Source organism: Elephantulus edwardii, unplaced genomic scaffold (assembly GCF_000299155.1).
Source record: "Elephantulus edwardii isolate Elephantulus edwardi_28Jun2011 unplaced genomic scaffold, EleEdw1.0 scaffold00255, whole genome shotgun sequence".
NCBI classification, from domain to species: domain Eukaryota; kingdom Metazoa; phylum Chordata; class Mammalia; order Macroscelidea; family Macroscelididae; genus Elephantulus; species Elephantulus edwardii.
Window position 1 is genome coordinate 3,110,517 of NW_006400005.1, and position 7,584 is coordinate 3,118,100.

Sequence of the window (7,584 nt, forward strand, 5' to 3'; positions counted from 1 at the left end):
GGAATATGCCCTGAGAAAGAAGAACTGGGACACAAATGAGACTTATACACCAATGTTCATAGTGTTATTCACCATAGCAAAAACACAGAAACATCTCAAATATCCAACCAAAATTAAGTGGATTGAAAAATTAGGGTACATTCACATGAAGAAATACTATGCAGCTTGCAGGAGCAAATGATTTTGTAAATTATTACCTAACGTGGGAGGGACTAGAGAGCATTATACTAAGTGAACTAACTCAGTCCCATGAGGACAAATACTACATAATACCATACTTGAGAATGAATATTAGAATCTAAGGGGCAGTGTAGGGGGGAGCAGAGGGGTGAGGATGGGCAAGGGGGAGTTAATGATAGCAAAATTGGAATAGAAGAGTATTTCCTCACATAGTGAAAATAGTACCCAATTTGATGCGTAGAGGGAGAGGAAGTTGAAGGAAATAAGAAAGATCAGGTATGATAAACAATCTATATGAACTTTGTAAATAAACCAGTATAAAATAAAATGAAGAAATTATAAGAATAATTATAAAAAAGAAAGGAAAAATAAAAAAGAGGAAGAAAGATACAGCTTGCTTTCTTTTTAGCAGCACAACTCCTCACGGACCGTCATGTTGTCATGTACCATTGAGTTGGCCCAACTAGAAATTGACGCTGCACTAGATTTTCAGGGGCCATAAATTGTGCAGGAGGAGATTGTCTATCTTTGTCCCATGGAGCTGCTGATGAATTAGAATTGCATGTCTTTGATTTGACAACACAACTTACTATCATTAAACAAATATAGTTACTATGGACCTTCATTGTTGTTAAGCGCCTTTGAGTCAACTATGATTCATAGCAACTCTGAAGACTGGTTCTGAACCCCACCCTGTACTGTGCCATTCTAGCCCAATGTTATAGTCACTGTGTCAATCTATCTTGTTAAGAGTCTTCTCCTCCTTTGTTTATTCTCTACTTTCCCTGGCATAGTGTCCTTCCCAGGACCAACACCTTCCAACAGCATATATGTCAGATGAAATTTCAGGATCTTTGCTTTCAAGGAGCACCCCAAGACATACTTGTTTGTCCTTTTGGTAATCCATGAGATATTCATCACTATTCTCAAGCGCCATAATTCAGAGGCATCAATTGTTCTTTTGCCATCTTTATTCATTGTCTAACTTTCAGATGCATAACAAATGATTGAAAAGACCACGGGTTAAATCAGGTGCACCTTAGTCTTCAGAGTGATATCTTTTGCTATTCAGCATTTTGGAAATGTACCTGACAGCAGACTTTCCCAGTGGAATACATCTTTTGATTTCCTGACTTCTGGTGCTAAGGGTGTTGACAGTGGATCCCAGCAATATAAAGTCAATGGCAATTTCAATCTTATCTATCATGATGTTATCTATTAGGTGGGTGGTGAAGATTTTTATTTCTTTATATTAAGATTTAATATATTTATGTTAAGATTTAATTTATATTAAAGATTGTCATTTTTAATCCTCCACAGCAAGTGTTTAAAGGTCTCCTCACTTTCAGCAAGTAATGTTATGTCATCAGAATAATACGGGTTGTTGAGTCTTTCTCCAATCCTTATGCCACATTCTTCCAATTTCTCAAATGATTTGTTCTTTGTACAGATTGTACAGATATTGAGAAAGAATATGTAGCCTGACTTTCAACATCACTCTGAATGAGCTAACTACTCCCATATTGCAGAAGGTATAATTTGTTATTCTGGGACCAAATTATCTGAATTCAAATTATTAACAGCATACAATGCTGACTAATTAGTCAACTCATGCATATTTTTAAAGTTTCATTTTCTTTATTTGTAAAATGGGTATAAAACTTGGTTCAGTCCTGTATAAGCATCTATAAATATCTTAGAAAAATTGTTCTTTTGCTCTCCATCATCATAATCAATTATCATAATGATGATGAAATCATCACGTAGTTAAGTAACTGGTACCCTAATGGTAAGAAGCTGCACGGCAAACTCAAGTGTCCATGGTTTGAATCCACTCACTGCTCCACAGTAGAAGAGTGGGAAATTTCTTCCCATGTGATTAACTACCTCTGAAAAGACCCTGGAGGGTTAGCCATGGATTGGTTCCGACTTCACGTCACATGATAAGAACAACAATGCTGAGATGTAGAAAGGTGCTTGAAAAGATGTTTTGAGTTTAAACCACAACTTCTCTTTGCTCAATATTCCCTTGATAGTACTTAACTTTTAACTGTGTAGATTAAAAAATAGAAGACAAAAAAAATCAGTAACCAAAAAATAAAAGTATTGATCAACCCTAATAAAACAAATGGAACAAACAAGTGAAAAACATTGATGTGGCACAGTCTACTTCTATGATTGTATTTGAATGCTGCCGATTTCACATATCTCTAACCACAGGGAAAGAACAGAAAACCTTATGTGGCCTTCATAAAAGCTTGCTGACTGATTCAGAAGCAACCCAGGTTCAGAGAGTTTAAATGGCTGCCCAGATCCAAAAGTCAGTCAATAGCAACATGGTATCCAAACAAGGCTGTCCAGCTTTTAAACTAAGAACTTTTATAACTGTACAGTTCAAATCCACCATCTGCTCCATGGGAAGAGGATGAGCAATCTCCCCCTCTGCGATCAGTGGCTCTGAAAAACCACTGGAGGGTCAACTGTACATCACTTCTGACCTGATGGCACACAACAATAACAGCATTCCTATTTCCTACTATCAAGATTTTGCTTGAAGCCTAACTTTCTTTTAATATATCCAGAGCATTCTGCACAGTGTGGGTGACATCGTTAAGTGATTAGAATCCATTATATTTTTCAGGGGAAACCAGCATCATGCAGAACATTTATTGGTTGAAAATCATTTTCTCGTTCTAAATGAAGAAAGATTTTTTATTTTTCTCCGACCCGTGAGTTTTTAGCAGGTTCCAAATTGGCTCAACAAAGTTGGACTCACCATTGATCACAAGAGATTTGGTTGATAATTTACCAGATATGCAGCCCGAGAATAATTTTTGTCAGTGTCCCTTATGACTGCAGCCTTGGCTCACATGTGGCTTTCTTAAATAGCCATTATTTGGCCGTCTGCCTCAGGATAGAGTTGGTCAGGTTTAAAATAAGCTGATCAATCTCTTGCATTGCTGCCTTAAGCAATCTGTATTTACAGTATTATGCTACACCCAGGAATTTTTTATTACAAAAGACTTGCCTATATAAAGATTCTATAAACTTAATAAAGATAGATTTTGGTACAAGATCAGATTATCTTGGAGACATATGTAAGAGCATTCACAAGTGCATTTATTAATATTTGATGCACTTAAAAAGCCAGGATGAGGAGGGGAGAGCATCTGTCGTGAGAAGAACATAAGTAGCACTCTTGTTCATCACTGTTTGAGACTGTTGATCTGTCAATATATGTGTGGGGTAATTACTCAACTCATGTTTAATCTGAGGGATCTGTTAAGAGAAGAAGAACAGCAAATCAGAGTAAGTGAGTATCCAATAATACAGATTATTAAAATTCATAAAGAGAAGTGTTCCCAAAGGCAGCTTGTAATTCCCTTCCTCAACCTAAGAAGAAAAGAACACATGGATATAATTATTTTTAGTCAACAGTTTAGAATTTACAAGAGCATAAGGAAGAGATGATGTTATCATTCTGCAATATAATTTTCTGAAAATGCTTCTTTGACAGATTTGAGGTCTTTCCTGGAGGCGGTTCATCATCTTGAAGAAATGGTGAGTTCCATTCAACTATCATTTCCCTCACCAAGTTCTCATATGCTGGACCATTATGGATCCAACCAGGGCCATGTGCAACAACATATCAACTATTATAAGTTATATACCTTTGAGCCTGCCAAATTATTAAAAATGCTACATCTTTCTTCTCTACTCAAGTCTAATTAACTCTACCCTGCTTACCATAATAAAGACCTCACCTACAACTTCAACTTCATACTTGAGTAGTCTTACAGCATGGCTTATTACCTCCATGTCAGGAAACTCTGTAACAAACCTTGTGATATTCTGTGATCTCTTTGACTCCTGGTGCCCACATTGCACAGACTTACCCAACATCCAACTTTGGTATAGTAAATTCCTTATGAAAAACTATTTTCCATTTTCATGTGGCTTCCTCTTGCAGCTCAACAAAATCGTAATTGCTCATTATATCTTCTTTTATGGATTAGCTTCTTACATCAGAAATTTCAATTAGGGGGAAGAAGAGAAGGAAAGTGATTCACTTTAATATAGAATTCTAAAACATGAATAGAAAAGAGGTGGCAACATTTTATTTAGTGTTGAAATTTTGAAAGCTCACTAACAAGTATAGAAGTACTTGTGTCTGGGCCCCAAAATCCATAGCTTCTCTCTATTATGAGTTTTGACTGGATTACTCAAATTTCCTGCAGAAGTTATATTACATAGCATTCCTCTCTACACTTTCCTGTGAAGAAATACTTTCTCTAGGTCTTCTAGAGTCCTCCAATTGGATTTTATGAGTGATATCTGTTCTGCAAACATATTTGCTTTACTTAAAATTGTTAATATGTATATAACAATACACAATTAATCTTTATATATGAATGCCTCACTATTTATTACTTAATGTAGCGAGCTCTGGTGGCCTAGTGGCAAGGAGTTGCACTGGCAACCCAAAGGTACGTGGTTCAATTCCACCAGCTGCTCTGTGGGAGAAAGATGGGCAGTCTCCTCCAGTGTGTTTAACTGTCTCTGAAAACCCCCTGGAGGTTCAGCTATGAGTCGGCTACAACTCAGTGGTACTCAACAGTAATAACTTATGGTAGGAGCTCTGCTGCCGTAGTCTGTAGCATGTCGAGTTGATAACAAGAAAGATTAGGTGTCTCCTGCCATGTGAATCCACATGAATCAGTGGCTTCATGGGACAAAGACAGACCATTTCCTTGGGTTAAAATTTCTAGAATCAGGTGCAACATGGCCGCCGCGGAGGATGGCGGTGCTCCTGGAGCCGACGCGGATCGAGAATTGGAAGAGCTTCTGGAAAGTGCTCTTGATGATTTCGAAAAAGCCAAACCCTCCCTGGCACCCCCACCTATCGCCACAGCTCCGGATGCCTCAGGTCCCCAGAAGAAATCGCCAGGAGACACTGCCAAAGATGCTCTCTTCGCCTCTCAAGAGAAGTTTTTCCAGGAACTGTTTGACAGTGAGTTGGCTTCCCAAGCCACAGCAGAGTTTGAGAAGGCCATGAAGGAGTTGGCTGAGGAAGAGCCCCACCTGGTGGAGCAGTTCCAGAAGCTCTCAGAGGCTGCAGGGAGAGTTGGCAGTGACGCAACTTCCCAACAAGAATTCACTTCTTGCCTAAAGGAGACACTCAGTGGGCTAGCCAAAAATGCCACTGATCTGCAGAACTCAGGTATGTCAGAAGAGGAGCTGAACAAGGCCATGGAGGGGCTCGGCATGGATGAAGGAGATGGAGAAGGGAACATCCTCCCCATCATGCAAAGTATTATGCAGAATTTACTGTCTAAGGATGTGCTGTACCCTTCACTGAAAGAGATCACAGAAAAGTATCCAGAATGGTTGCAGAGTCACCGGGAATCTCTACCTCTAGAACAGTTTGTAAAATATGAGGAGCAACACAGTGTCATGGGCAAGATATGTGAGCAGTTTGAGGCAGAGACCCCAACAGATAGTGAAGCCACTCAGAAGGCTCGTTTTGAGATGGTGCTAGATCTTATGCAGCAGCTACAAGACTTGGGTCATCCCCCAAAAGAGCTGGCAGGGGAGATGCCTCCTGGCCTCAACTTTGACCTAGATGCCCTCAATCTGTCGGGCCCACCAGGTGCAAGTGGTGAACAGTGTCTGATCATGTGAAACACTGCACATTTGCCTCCTCGATTCTCAGCCATGGGGAACATCTGGAGTCCGCAGAACCATTGGGAGCTGAGGCAAGCATGTCATCCGTGAGAGCGATCTGCCTACTACTCTCTGTCATCCCATCCAAGACTGTGCCATACCAGTGGAGGTTTTTTCCTAGGAATACGACCTGTTCCACAGGCCATTTTTGTTAGCACTACCCAGTGTGGTTTCTGCTGCTAGCAAAGGCCCAGCCTATTGAAGGAAAGCATCCCTTTTTTGGGCATGTTTTTCTTCGTCCTGTATAATAATGTTATATATGGCCACACTGATGTTCACCTTAACACCCAAGGTCTTTGTGCCTTGTCTCTATTCCTTGTCTTGGACTGAGGAATGGAGACAGAGTCCTGTGACTCTTAGTTCTACAGTTCTCCTGGGAATGGAGAGGAACTTAGCCTGGACTGGAGCTGTGTAGTTCTAGCACCGTGCCCTCTCACCTTCAGACTTTCTAATTTACTGCATTTAATCATAGTAAAGTTGAAAGAGAAGCCCTGGGATTCTCTCTTGGGTACTGAGACCCCAACTCTGTTCTAGCCTGCAAACTCAAATTGCTGCTCTGGTTCTTTATATTTTTCTGTGTGACCTAGGTAAACTCAGTCCCCAACTCTTTTTTGCCTTCTGCCTTTCCTTTTAATCCTTACTTTTAAAATACCTATTTATTCCTGAGCTGAAGCTGTGACAAAGAACCCATACTTTTTCTGTTTTATGTCCATCAGCACTCACAATGATATTAATCCTTGGCAAACATAATTGTAGCATCAGGTCTGGGAAATGAATGATCTTCCTCAGATACTCTAGTTTATTTGAGACTTCTGATTTCCTGTCCCTTGATTCAGGGAAGTAGCTTGGGAAAGGGGGAAGGGTACAGTCTGGGCCCCTTTTCCTGTAGCCTCCATGGGGCAGTGTCTAATAAAAATTCAGAGTGAGGGGGAAAAAAATTTCTAGAATCAGAAACTGATTGAGGGTCACAATGAGTTGGAACCAGATGGCAGTTAATGGAACTTTATCTCACTTACCCCGGGCTAGTTTTCAGGAGGAACTAGTCCTTTGAGAGAGACGTCATGTTAGGAAAGGTAGAAGGTCAGCAATAGAGAGGAGGACTCTCAATGAGATGGACTAACACAATGACTTCCACAATGGGCTTGTTCATGACAAAGGCCAGGAGGATGACATGAGCTAGGACAAAATCCAGATCTTTTGTTCATAGGATCACTATGAGTAGTTGAATTGTTGTTTTTGTTATTGTGTGCCATCAAGTCGAAACCAACCCATAGCCGTCCCTCCATCAGGTTTTCAGAGGCAATTAATCACACAAGAGGAGACTGTCCATCTTTTTCCTGCAGAGGAGCTGGTGGATTTGAACTGTGTTTCTTTGAGATTGCAGCAGCACAGATTCTTACCACTAGGCTACCTGATCACCCTAACAATGAGGGTACCTAACAATAACAATGACAATGACATTATCCCTCAGTAACCTTTTCTTCAGGAAAAATAGCTTCCTTACTCTGGATATTTCATTGTAGTTTTTAGCTATGAAAGTTTTATTAAAAGCAACATGGACTTGTATAATTTCATGGAACAATCTGTTCTCAAAAACAATGTATTCTGCTTTCTCAAAAAGTTGCAATAGAGATATCATTTGACCCAGCAATTCCACTACTGGGAATATACCCTAAAGAG

At 39.9% G+C, this 7,584-nt stretch overlaps 1 pseudogene; it reads left to right on the forward strand.

Moving 5' to 3' along the window:
* The first annotated feature begins 4,962 nt into the window (after positions 1-4,962).
* On the forward strand, positions 4,963-5,862 carry LOC102865082 (annotated as a pseudogene).
* The last annotated feature ends 1,722 nt before the right edge of the window (positions 5,863-7,584 follow it).